This window comes from Ursus maritimus, unplaced genomic scaffold, assembly GCF_017311325.1.
Source record: "Ursus maritimus isolate PB19 unplaced genomic scaffold, ASM1731132v1 scaffold_18, whole genome shotgun sequence".
In the NCBI taxonomy this organism is placed as follows: domain Eukaryota; kingdom Metazoa; phylum Chordata; class Mammalia; order Carnivora; family Ursidae; genus Ursus; species Ursus maritimus.
Window position 1 is genome coordinate 31,117,458 of NW_024424230.1, and position 14,354 is coordinate 31,131,811.

Here is a 14,354-nt window from a genome sequence, read left to right on the forward strand (position 1 = left end):
ATTTTCCCACCTCACTGAAACTTGGACAGTTTCCAAATTGTGCCATACATTGTTTCCTTGTTCACAAAAGATTCAAGGTTTTTTCAGTGTTGTTTTCTTTTTCCACCATATATCCACCCTCCAAATGTGGCTGACAAATGCTTTCTCTTCAAGTCTAGCATGAATGCATTCACTCAACTAATATTAATTAAGCCCTTCATTTCGCAGAACTGTTAGACATACTGGTTTTATAGTGAACAAACAGAAAGCAAGGTCCTTGTTTCATGGAGCTTATATTCTAGTGATTAAGAGATTAATATAGTAATGTCTGGCAATGATTAGTGGTATGACAAATCTAAATCAATCAAAATAGAAGGTGATATTTTAGACTGATGACTGAGATGGATTTTCTGAGATGGTAAAACTTTTGTCTGAATGTAGAAAATGTGTCAATTAAAATAACAGAGAAATGAGCATTGCTGGAATAGTAAACAATAAGAGAAGAAACTTAGAGATGGAAACTGCAAGAACTCCTATGCGGTCAGAGGGGAAGAAGGGCTAGGGAAGGTAACTGGGGAACAGACCATGTAGGAACTGGGAGGCCATGAAAGGACTTTAAATTTTAGTCTTAAGTGAGATGGGAAACCACTGATGGGATGAGGGTGGAATCATTATGTGATCTTCTTAGGTTTTAGATGATGCCTCTGCTTTCTCTGAGAAGAATATACTACAGAGAAAAGAGTGGCAGCAGGGAGGTCAGCTAGGAATTAGCTCATTGCAATAGTCCAGGCCAGAGATTCACACGGCTTGGGTAAGATGAAGTTAGTTAGTTTTGTAACAGAATTCACTAATTTGAGGTGTAAGAGAGCCAGACATTACAGATGACCACAGAGTCTTTGCCTGATAAACAAATGGTGAATGGTCATGACATTTACTGAAGATGAGATGAAGGATGGGGAAGATTCATGGGTGGTAGAGAGAGGTATTATATCGTTCAGTTTAGAGCATAGGAAGTTTCATATGTTGTTGCAGAGACTAGCTAAATGCTTACCAAGTTCATCCCTTCTTTCTAGGAATATAGAAATACTATATTATTCAGCCTCCTTGGCATCTAGATGGGGACATAAAATGTGAGGAAAAGTCATGTAAACCACTTCTAAGCTACCTCTATTTGTCTCTGTTTCTTTGTGTCTCTCTGAACACCTAGAAGTGAAAGACTTAATAATGAAGAGACAAACTGTGGAAGGGGTCCTTTGTGGAGGAGAGCTGCCTAGGAGGGCCACTTGAGTCTTTGCAGTATTGTATTATAATTGTTAACAAGACAGAAACCACACAGTAATATGAACAAGTAGCATTTATTATAAAGACTTATTAACTTAGAGATAAGAAATTCTTAACTTGGAGAATCAGAGAAACAAGTTTGGCTTGTTTAATTTTAATTAAGAGAATTATAAAGAGTATAGGAATAAGAAGTGTAAGGAATAGCTTCTATCTCTTGGGCTGAGAGAGAACATCCAAAGAAGAGCCTTCTTCCTAGGACTAAGATATAGAATTATTGGAAAGGTTATGACTCTAGCTCACTGAATGTTAGAGAAGTAGCTATGGTGCTGCCCTGGCAGAATGTGATGGAAATCCACCATGTGGACCTTTCCTGGCCTCTAGGGTGCCAGGAAAGGCTGTTCATAGCAATGTATCTCACTGAAGGCACTTTTCTATTAAACCACCCCAGGGAGTTGCTGGGGAAGCTCCAGGCTCTTGGGTGTTGCTTGTCACTATTCACATCAGTAGCCGTATGCTGGAGAAGCCCCCTACACTTCAGGACATGAGCACAGGACACTGTGAGAACCTGCTAAGAACTCATCGGAATTCCAGAATTACCTCCTCCTGTAACATCTCTCTGGTGCCTTTCACTGACAAAACTTAACATCGTACCAACTAGCAAAAGAAAAATAAAGGGCTTAGTTCTATTTTCATATATCAAGAAATTTATGGTCATTTTGGAACTGAGAAAGAATAAAGTGATAATAGAAAATTATTCCATTGTCTTCTGACTTGCTAGGTTTCTGACAGGAAGTTGGTTCTAAATTTTGCCTTGTCTCTCTAAATATAATGTTCCTTTTATTCCTCTGATTGTCTTCAAGATAGTTCCTTTGTCTTTTGTTTTCAGCAATAAGGTATGCCTAGGAAGTTTTTTTTTGGAGGCTAGGATGGTATTTATCTTATTCTTCTTGGTGTTCTTTGGGTTTCCAAAATGTGTGTATTTTGGAAAATTCTTAGACATTATATCTTCAAATATTTTCTTCTGACCTATTTTCTCTCTTTTTCTTCTGCGAGTATAGTCATATGTATATTAGACTATTTGATACTGTCCCACAACTTGCAAACTCTTTTTTCCTTTTAAAAAAAAAAAATCATTCTTTTTTCTCTTTGCATTTCCGTTTGGATAATTTATTTGCTTTATCTTCAACTTCTTTGATTCTTTCCTCTGTTCTCTTTCCTCTGCTCTGTGGAATGTCCAGGTGGTTCCCTAGAAGGTATTCTTTATCTCTGGCGCTCTGTTTTTTGGTTCTAGCACTTTCTTCTCTCTCTTTCTCATAATTTCACTCTCTTCTATTGAAGTCAACCCTCTAATTTGCATGTTGTCCAGCATTTCCATTAGAGCTTTTAACACATAACTTATATTTACTTAAAATTTCTTGCCAGGTAGTTCCAACATCTTCGTTATAGCTGAGTTAAGTTCTGGTAATTGTTTGGTCTTTTCTGAGCATGTTTTCCTTGCCTTTTCTATGCCTTGTTATTTATTGTCGAAAGTTGGGCATATTATATAAAATAGGAGAGACTGAAGTTAATGACTTTTATGCCTGGAATCAGCAAAAGTTCTGTTAATCTTTTGATGCAGGCTTTGAGTTAGTGTAGATAGGATTTGGACTGGGTTTGAGATTTGTTGTTGCTATAGTTCACCATTGTGTACCACCACAGGCTTCAATTTGTGCAGGTGTTGATTTACCAAAGCAGTGTCTATTTAGTTTTGAAATTGGGTCTTCCTTTTGTGCTGTGCCTCAGAGTGGGTCTCTTTGTTTATTCTGTTTTCCTGTCCTGTCTCTCTTCCAGCAGTTTTCTGTTGTCTTTGAAGGTTGGTAGCTTGGTGGTAGAGGGTATGAGGAAGTATGTTTCCTATTATTCTGATTAAGCCTCTGACAAGGAAGCATTGTGTCTCCAAATCCTGGGGGTATGGCCTTCTCAGTTCTGTCCTTCCCTCACCCGTAGCTGTAGCTCCAGCTCACCATCCTGCTCTTCCCTTTTCCCCTCCTGTTCTTTTCTCCCAGTTACAATGATTTTGGGGGGCAGTTTTTACAACAGTAGCACCTGTCATCTTTTCCCACACAGTTTGAGGGTTTGTTCCATACTGGAGATGGAGAAGGCTGTAGGCAGAATTTGCTTATCCCTCCTGAATGGCTGCTATTCCCTTTTTTTAAGCCTTATACCACATGGATAATATTTTTAGATTTTTGAACTTCCTGTCTGGTGGTAACTGTGGAGAAAGCCTGTAAGAGGGTATGGACCTTGCAATTTCTGTTGTTCTCAGGGTTTCACACTGTCCCATCAACTCATGCTTGGCCTTCACTAAATTATCAACTCTTCTAGCTTAACTCCTTACATGTCTATTACTTTTGCCCAGCATGAGAACCTGCTTGTATCACTTCTGCCTCCATAGAGATCAACTCTTTTTAGATTTTAGAACAGTTGTTTGCTCTCCAACTCAAGCTCTCTAAAGGGTTCCAAAAATGCATGAATTTGAAGTTAGTTTGGTTCTTTTTGCAAGGGTTAAAGTGGCTCTTCTTCCATTTCTGCAACCAAAATTCCATATGGCAAGTTTTTAAATAAGCAATATATACCTAACATGGATAGGCTAGATCTCTATATATTAGGTGAAAATTCAACTGGCTAAATAATACATATAGTATGATAGAGATTATGTAATTTTAAAAACACACAGAGCAATATAAGATAGAGTTTATATATACATTCATATATTAAAAGTGTAAAAACAGACTGGAAGAATCCATAGCAAATTTATGATAGTGATTACTCCTGAGGAGAATGTAATAAAAGGAATTTCAACTTTATCTGCAATATTCTATTTCTCTTATTTAAGAAAAATCACTTTAAAATGTCCAACTACCACATGAAATGAAGTATCCCCAAGGCCAAAAGCATCATCTATTCCTTATGATGTGCCACTATGAGCTTAATTAGCAGCTCAGCTATGGCAGCCATTCTGCAAGAAGACGATAGACAGTTGTCTTTAATACTCCATAGTGTTGAAGCTATTCCAACTTTATACAGCACAGACCATATGAAAATTTCATATATATTTTTTTTATTTTATATATCACTTCGAACTCAGCAATAACCAAATGAATCTCATACTTTTTCAGATTCTAGAAAGGGCAGTAAGAGAACATTTTTTTTTCTTAAGTGCATACCATAATTATATATAGCATTATGTTAAATTACTGAAAGAGTAATCTTATTTAATCTTCACACCAATCTTATGAAATAGATATAATTATTCCCATTTTCTTGGCAAGGTGATTGAGACCCAGAGAAGTAACTTGTTGAAGCTGAAGATGTGAGAAAAGGTAGAACATGGAGTTTATAAAATCCACAGGAGCCTGAAAAGCTAATTAATCCTGAGGAAAGGGAGGCATCCTCAAATGATTAGAAAGAGTAGGAGTTAAGAGTGGTCACAAAGAGAGCATAACTAATGCTCAAAGTTGTATCAATCTGATTCTAAAGAACTGAGGCAGAATATAAACATAAAAATATCAATACTTTGGTTGACACTGGGATGCATTACCCAGATATATCTTCACTAAGGTCTTGTTTGATCCTGCTGCTGATCATGCCTCAAGGATTGACTCTGCTTTAGAGAGACCCCTTAAAACATAATTATAAATGTTGGAAATGTACAGATGTCAAGAAAATTTACTGAATTCTTAATTCCCTTTTCTGAAGAGCCTAGGAAGCCCAGGTTCATTCTTTTCTCCTTTTTTGAATGCTGAGTATATATGTTTAGTAAGATGATGATGATATAATGATGATGATGATGGTGATAAACATCAGAATCCGTTGGAAAGCTCCTTAAAATACAGATTGCTGGGCTCCATCCTGAAAGCTGCTCTGGAGACCACACTTTGAGAACTACTTTTTTAGGATATCTTAATTCTCTCACTTGTCTCACATGCAATATGTGACATATGACTTTCTTATATAATGTGATAGCGTGATTTATAATAAGAAATGTACATTTGGTCTTTGTCCCTGTTTGTGGCATTGAGCTCCTAAAACCCTTGGCTTTTCTAAGTGATGAGAGTAACAGAGGTGTTTCTTAGGTTAATGAGGTTACTTTTAGGCCATTTGAGGATGGGGCTGGTTGCTAAGAGAACCAATCATGTGATTAGAGGCTTGAAACTTTTAGTCCTATTCCCTGACCTCCAGATAGGGGAGAAAGGCTGGGGATTGAATCAACTGCCAATGGCTAATGAGTTAATCAATCATGCCAATGTAATAAAACCTCAAAAAAAAAAAAAAAAAAAAAAAAAAAAAAGAAAAGAAAAACCAGTCTAAAAGGATGGGGTTTGGAGAGTTCTAAGGTTGGTGAGCACGCAGATTTGGGCAGAGAGATGCACCTAGAAAGGTCATAGAAACTCCATGCTCTTTCCTTATACCTTGCCCTATGCATCTCTTCTGTCTAGCTGTTCCTGAGTTATATCCTTTTATAATAAACAAGTAAGCTAGTAAGTTAAATATATCACTTGAGTTCTGTGAGCCGCTATAGCAAATTAATCAAACCTAAGGTAGGGGTTGTTGGAATCCCCAATCTAGAGCCGGTCAGTCAAAGGCACAGGTGATAACCTGAATGTTCAACTGGCTTCTGATGTTGGGAGGAGGCACTCTTAGAGGACTGAACCTGTGGGATCTGGACCTATCTCCATATAGATAGTATCGGAATGCAGTTGAATTGTAGGGCACACTGCTGGTATACAGAGAATTATTGATGTGGGAGGAACCCTCCAACACCACACAGTTGAATTGGGTCCAGAATCACCTTTTCAGTAGATACTAAGACAGGGCACCAATATCAATCAATGTATTAAAATGTTCCTGATGTTTTATCTAAGAGGTAAATAGAAGTTTCTTCTCACAACTGCTTAAATGTCTTGTGCATTCTCTAGAGTGTATTTTTCCTACTTTGAAGTCCTCATAATATAGATCTGCAGACCCTAGGTCTCCAGAGAGTGCTCCACATGAAAGAAAACTCCCAACTTTTCTACAGCCACTTTTTTCCTCTTGGCATCCCACATTTTCTGTTTGTAACCACTCTCCCTCAAAATGCTTGCTTCTTTTTCTAATCATTTGAGGATGCTTCCCTTTCCTCAGGATCTTAGCTTTCCATGCTCCTGTGGGTGGGTTAAGTTTTGGCTCTGGCTGAGTCAGGACACTTGCCAGAGGGCTCATGCTAGGTCACTATTAAATGCCAGATACATTTCAAAGAAATTGGATTAATTTCCTGCTTAAACTCCTATATTGCCTTCATAAAAAATTGTTGTTCCTACTCTTGTTTGTTTTCACATAAAAAAAAATTAAATTTATCCACCTCCCTATGGGTTTCACTGCAGAACCTACTTCCATTAATGTGATAAGAAAAAGCACCATGTCCAATAGATATTCACTGCTACAAGTCTACATTCTTGCTGGGGAGAAAAAGGTTATGCATATTAAACCCTTACACAGCCGTGCGTGACAAAATCAGAAGTATGTTGTAAGGCAAGTATTAATCATTAAGTAGCAAACATATCACCATTTTAGTCTACAACAAGTTTCAGAAGTCAGAAGAGGGATGCATGTGGGCAAGCAAAGCTCTTAGAGGGTCTTCAAAAGATGAAATTGTAGCAGCAGTGGTATCCTCAGGATCTCCTTAAAGGAAAGACGTAAAATCTTTCCCATAATTATTTTGAGTTACTCTTCTTCAGCAGTATATGGTTAAAGATATTAAGGAATGATGGATGATTAAGGAAGAGTAAACAATTTTTATTGGAAATTTAAAAATAATCATTTTCTATAATCATTGCATTTTTATTTAAGAATATTGGAATGATAGAACTACATTATAGAAGAAACCAAGCTATTAAAATTCAATAAAATCGTCATTAGTTTTATCTAAATAAGTTAAACAAATTTTGTCATTGATTTATACTGAAGACTCACCCTCTGAAGTAGTGGAAAGGGCAGTGCACAGTTGTAGCTATAATAAACAAATTAGTATATTTGAAAGTAGCTTTAACTTTTTTTTTTTTTTTACCTTTAACATTTTTAAAACACTCATAAATTATGAAAACAACTCTACTTTTCTGTGTGGTATAAGCCAGATACCAAAAGCTTTAGGAATTGAGAGACTGGACCAATTTACCCAATGAAAGCCAGAAAAACCTGAGTTCCTTATACTTTTATAATAAAACAGAAAAAGGTGAAGGGGAATATTTATCATTGAAGGCTATGCCTCCTTTTCTCCTGTTATTCTTGCTTATCCAGGAGTCTGTGGGTCACAACAGGATTTAGATGCCCATTTTTATACTGTTTTAACTATCTTGTTTCAGAACTTAATCTTTGTTACCAACCCCCTAAAAAAATAGGAACAAATAAAAAGAAAAAAGGAAAAGAAAATGAAAAGCCATGCCAAAATCCATTTTCCTCTCTTTGCTGAGGTCTGGCAGGACATTTGTATTCAAGTCATCCATACTCCCTCTCCCCTCTCTCCCTGGCAGGAGTACCTGCTATGCCCTTGTGCAGAAGGGGCAGCACATTAAATACTGAAATGGGAGATGCTTCACATCTCAAATGAGTATCATGTCGTCATTACTAGGAAACATAGGCAATAAAAATCAAATATGTTGATCTCACCTCTTTCCCATAAACCCACCTTACCCTCTGACTGAAATGATTCACTTCAGTGTCCTGTCTACAGTTCTTGCCTCACATAGACCAGTGCTGAGAGCGACAAGTCCCTGAGCTTGGCCCTGCTGTTAGGGGTGAGCTCCTATCTATAGTCAAGACCATTAACATGTCTTAAGGGTTTTACTTTTCTGGAGAGCAAAGAATAAAATGTAATTAGAGAATAATTTTATTGTGAGCCTGAAACCCACATTGTACTCAATGGAGGAAATATGCATTTAACTGAAAGATGAGGAAAAAGAATCCACAGGGAAAATCTATTGTTTCTTAAATGTGGCAAACTGACAACAAAAAACACAACGTGTTTAGACATTTCAATTAACTGTCTAGATGAACTAGGAACATCTTGTAGGACCAGAAAGTAAGGAAGTACTAAAAATAAGTAAAGGATAAGGCATGTCAAAGAGACCCAGGAACCAACCTGAAAGAGCTCCCAATGGCCAAAGCTCAGTTTGAAGCAACAATAACCACAAGGAACAACTTTGTATATAACCCAGAATATAAAACAAATGTGCATGAGGCCATATTGGTATAATTAAATGATTGATAAATAAATGGAGGAAGAGACAAATTTTCCTTACAAAAGAATTCCAAGTGATATACGTAAATACTGCCTACCAGGAGATAGAGCTTAATCCCTGCCCCCACTTTGAGTATAGGATGCACTTCGTGTTTTCCTTCCATAGAAAAGAGTATGTAAAGGAATGAGGAAGAATGGAGGGAGTTGCTTTACAGTGGAATAACCTGGCAACAGAACCTGAACAAAGTAATCAAGATTAACATCACCAGTGACAGCATGTGGCTATTATATATCCTCGATATGATGTGATGAGAAAGGCATTTCACCTCTGTAGTATTCTTTCCTCAAAGCTATAACCCAGGTCTACTCCTAAGAAAATAAATGAGAGAAACCCAAATTAAGGAAAATGTTACAGAATACCTACCTGATTGGTATTCCTCAAAACCATCAAGATCATGAAAAACAAGCAATGACAGAACAACTGTCATCAACCAGAGGAAACCAAGGAGACATGACAACTAAATGCAATATAGCATCCTGGATTGGATCCTGAAATAGAAAAAGAGCACTGGTGGACAAACTGCTGATGTTTGAATAAAGGCTGGGACTAGATAATAGTTATGCAATATTGGTCCTTGATTTTGACAAGTGTACCATAGTAATTAAGATCTTAAAATTAAAGGAATGTTTGGGAACTCTCTGTACTATCCTTGCAACTTTTCTGTAAACCTAAAATTCCAAATAAAAATTTTATTTAAAATTCCAAATAATTTTATTTAAAAACAAACAGAAATAAAACTTTTATGCCACGGTCTTGTGATTTTGTCCATTTTTCTAAATGTATGTTATATTTTAATTAAATATTTACTTAGAAAATTCAATATCTATGATTTAAAAAGTGACTTTTGCAAAGAAGAATAGAAATGGATGCCTTAATTTGGCAAGGGCTCTATACCATCAACTTATAGCAAAATATGGAAAGACAAAATATTAGGTGCTCTTTTTTAAGATTAGAAACAGTATACAAGTGATGCTATCACCACTGTTTAATGTAATATTGGAGGTGGAGCCTCTGTTATAGTGATGGACTCGCCAGAAAACATTGTACAAAAGGATTCTTCATAAAAGCAGCATGAACTATCGGTTACTTAAAATTTATCCTAATTAAAAATATATAATTCCTATGGAGAAAAATTTAATATCCCAATAAAAGGCATAAAAGAGAATCAAAATTAGTTCCATACTTTTGGATGAAATGATATAACTTTTTAAGATGCTGGTTCTAATGAATTATCTATATATTAAAAGCAATCTCAATCAAATTCTCAGTTGGATTTTTTTTAGAAGCTTACTAAACTCATTCTGAAATTCATATAAAAGAATAAAGTCAACTTTGAAAAAGTATGAATTGGGGTAGAGAGATTGCCTCTCAGAAATTATGACATACTACAGTGACATAGCACTACAAATTAGTGCGGTATTAGCACAAAAATAGAGAAATAGTCTAAGAGAACAGAATAGAGTGTTTAGAGACAGACCACTTGTGTATGGTAACTTTGGCAACTTAATACATAATAAAATTGCTATTTAAATCAATAGGGAAAAGATGTTTCTATGCCTCACTATATGGAGGTAAATTTAGATACCTAATGAAGACCATTTACAAATGGACTCCAGATGGCTTAAAGACTTATACACAAAACATAAAACTTTCAAATTCTTAAAAACATCTTTGTGATCCTGTTGTCGGGAAAGACATTAAAAATTCCCCAGCCATAAACTATATATTTTTTTTAATTGGGGTTTATTCAGTGGAAAACACAATGGACAAGTTTGCAAAGATAACAAATGGGAAAAGACATTTTCTATTTCTAAAAATAGCAGGGGACTAATATCTAGAATATAAAGGATTTCCTGGAAATAAGCAAGAAAAATACAGTAACTACTGGGGCGCCTGGGTGGCTCAGGTTAAGTGTCTGCCTTTGGCTCAGGTCATGATCCCAGGGTCCTGGGATCAAGCCCCACATCGGGCTCCCTGCTCAGCAGAGAGCCTGCTTCTCCCTCTCCCTCTGCTGCTCCCCCTGCTTGTGTTCTCTCTGTGTCAAATAAATAAATAAATAAATAAAACCTTAAAAAAAATACAATAACTACAAAAAAAAATGGACAGAGGACACAATATGCAGTATGGGAAGAGAACGTCCTAAAAGATATTAGCATCTGAAGAAATGCTCAAGCTCATTAGTAACCAGAGAAGCACAATCAAAATGGCTAAAGATACTACTTTGCACCTGTCAGTATAGCACCTTTGCACTATATTTGTATAGATTCTAATTTTTAATTTATTTTTTTTAGTGGTCCCAGGCTTAATTAAGGTACTGCACAGCTTCCCAGAGAGTGCCCCACAGCAGGCAGCCTGGGCCCCAAGCAGAGCATTTACTTTTAGTAATCAAATAGAGGGACTATAGTATAACCAGAAACAACTTAAGACGCTCCTGCCTCTGTTTTGGACTTGGAAGAAATCCAGGGGGCGGCTCATCTGACTAGGCTTTCTCTTTGGGATAGGTCATTCCCAGCCTGTGGATCTGGGAGCCCTGGAAGCCTTTCCACCCCTGTTGCCCTTCTGAAGTCAATTCCTAAAGGGGGAGAGAAATCTGCAGAAGCATTCCCAACCAATCCTGCTGGGACCTCAGAGTCGCCAGTTGTAACGAGCCCCACTCCCAGCCATTTTGGAAACAAGTGAAGACAGGATGAGTTGATATTAGAGTAGAAGTGTACACAGGTGCAATTGTTCCAGACAGCATTCTGGCAGAAATTCATCAATTCATTAACTGCACACTCTATGAGCCAGCAGTTTACCTAGTAGATATATATTCCAAAGGAATTTGCACACATTCCAAATGGGGAGGGCACAAGTGGATGCTCACCACAATATTATTGTACATGGTAGTGGGAGGTTGGAGATCATCCATGACCTAGGGAGCGACTAGTTAAAAAGTGGAGGTTCATGCAGTTAGATACAATGGGCTAGATATTCACAAAGCAACATGGATGCCTAGTGATATAAGTAACAGATTGAGAGTGTATTATATAGCAGAATATATAATATTCACTCATGCTCTTATATCAACAATAAACATTTTGCGAGAAAACTTAGCAACAAAAAGGTATACTTTTAGCTATTAGAGTGGTTGTCCATGGGGGATGGAGTAAGAGGAGGAAATGGTAATAATAGGGAAAAGTAAATTTAAAAATATATGTCTGAAGGAGGAAAAGTTCAGGAAAAAGAGCACCTTCCTCTGAGACAACAGCGTTGTTAGTAGTTAATGCTACATTTTATTGCAATAAATAACAATGTTTGTGTTATTTTGATTCCTATGAAACTGTGTGATGGTTAAGGATATTTCATGCTATGTGTTTACTTACTTCATCCTTAAATCCTTGAAAACCCCTGATTCACTCTAGGAGTTATGATGCAACCCTCATTAAGCAGTTTAAGAAGGAAGGAACTTTTAATTAGGTGGTTGGATAAAAATTCAGACTCATAATGGATTATGTAAGCTTGCTGCTCTGCAGTAATTTCTATTACTAAGTGAATCCTTCGAGATTAGCTCTCTCTGATAGCCTAATAAATAAATGCACGTATCAGAGAAGCATTCTTCCTTTTATTCATTCCTCTAATTCATTTACCCAAAAGTGACAACTCTGCAGTTTTGCAAAAGCTTGACAAGTCCTTATTTATCTCCCTTTGATACTATTTTCTGAACATAACAGGTATTTCTTCATCTCTCTATTTGTGAAAGTCTAGAATTCCTAATTAGATTTGGTTTTTTGATTGGAACCGCCAGAATTATCCTTTATATAATATTTATTACATTTTTTTATGAAAGAGATATATGTCTAGTATAGAGAATTTGGAATACACATGTAAGAGGTGTAATTTGGAATGTCATAAATGAAAGTGGGCAAATTTTTTTCTTTGTTTTGTCTAATTAATCTTGTCTTTCAGTAAGCAACATAAATTCGATTCCATTTCAGGGTATTCATTCTCTCCCAGAAATCCTTTTTATTTTTTCTGCAGAACTCAAACATCGTCCCAGTTGTTGGCAAGTTTAAAATGTGTCTTTTGGAACCTATCTATGCACTCCCCAAATCCCACCCTAAATCTTAAATGTTTTCTCTTTGTTCTACGTTCCCTGGTACTTTTGGACTGATATCCCCTTCATGTTCTGCAGAGGCAAGTATTCTACTCCATATCTTTGTTGTCCCAATTACCCATATGCAAGGTCTTTCAGTTGTTTTTTTCCACATCACACTTAAGTGTGTGAAACCTTATAATTTTATAATACCACTTAATATGTAGTAATCAAAATTTCTTCTTTCCACACTGTCCTTGGGTATCCTGTCATATGAATTTTATAATCACCTTACCAACTTCCAAGATAATCCTGCTTAATATTTATTAAAAGTGCATTGTACATACAGATTCATTTGGGAAAGCTGACATCTTTACAACATTGTTTTTTAAATTTATACATATATATATTAATATACATACACACACACACACACACACACACACTTATATACTTATATCCCTCAGTCAAGTTCAGTAGTTTTTTTGTTTTGTTTTCTTTTTTTTAGGTAACGTCTGATTTCTTGATTTCCAAGTTTTTTCTTAGTTATGTTTTTTGTCAGCACTTTCTGCTTTTGAAGATTTAAGAAACAATTTTTTAAAGTAATCTCTATGCACAACGTGGGGCTTGGACTCAGAATCCCTGAAACCAAGAGTTGCATGATCCACCTACTGAGGCAGACAGACACCCCTTGTGTGTACTTTCAAATATGATTTTATTGTATTTTATATTGATTATTCCTAATTCATATAAATGCAGTTATGTTTTATATATTTTTGTATTCGTCCACCTTGATATGCTTTTACCATAGATTATTTTAGCTTTTTTGAAAGATAATTATATCATGTAAAATGTGACAATTTTTTCCTCTCTGATTATTTATTATATGCCATATTTTTCTTGTCATATATTTTGTCAGATATATTAGAAGTCCCAAATTTTTAAATAATAATGCTAGTAGATATTTTGATCATAAGTTTTAATGAAATTGGTTCCAGAGATTTACAGTAGCATGTACTATTGAAGGTTAAGTCTAAGTAGTGATTCTTAGTCACATTACTGAATTACTAGGGGTGTCTGATTTTAATTTCTCCAAAACCTTGGGAGTTCCTGGGGGTTGGGGTGGGAAGGAAGGAAGTATGGGAAGTAAATGCAGGAGATGGGAATATATGTATAAGCCTCTGTTTGTTTTGTTTGCAAGAGAGGAGCCCTTATCAGAACGCTGCTTCTCTCACTTCAGAACTTTTAGCAAACAGCCAAAGGGATATTTGGGTTGGTGACTCTCTACAGGTTGCTAGATAGACAGTGATGCTTACTAAATCTACACAAACTAATCACTGGGCATGGAGAGGTAGAACATAAATATTAAAATCTAACTGTGAGTGACAACATAATTCTCACCAAATATTGGAAGCTAAGTGCTGACATGTATTTTCTTTATTAATTCCTTCCCTCATACACACAGGTATGTGCACACACATACACATATGTACACACTTCTCTGAGAGGTAGATACTATTCTCTTTTTGTAAAAAACTGAGCCAACAAGACAGAATAACTTGTGTACAGTTACTTAGGTTATCAATACTGGTGTTTGGATTCAAAGTTTTCCTTTTTATTTACAGTTATTTTCACGGTAAGATAAGGATCCTGCTACTGCACCACATTTGACTTATGATAACTAGAATGCATACAGTGCTATGGTA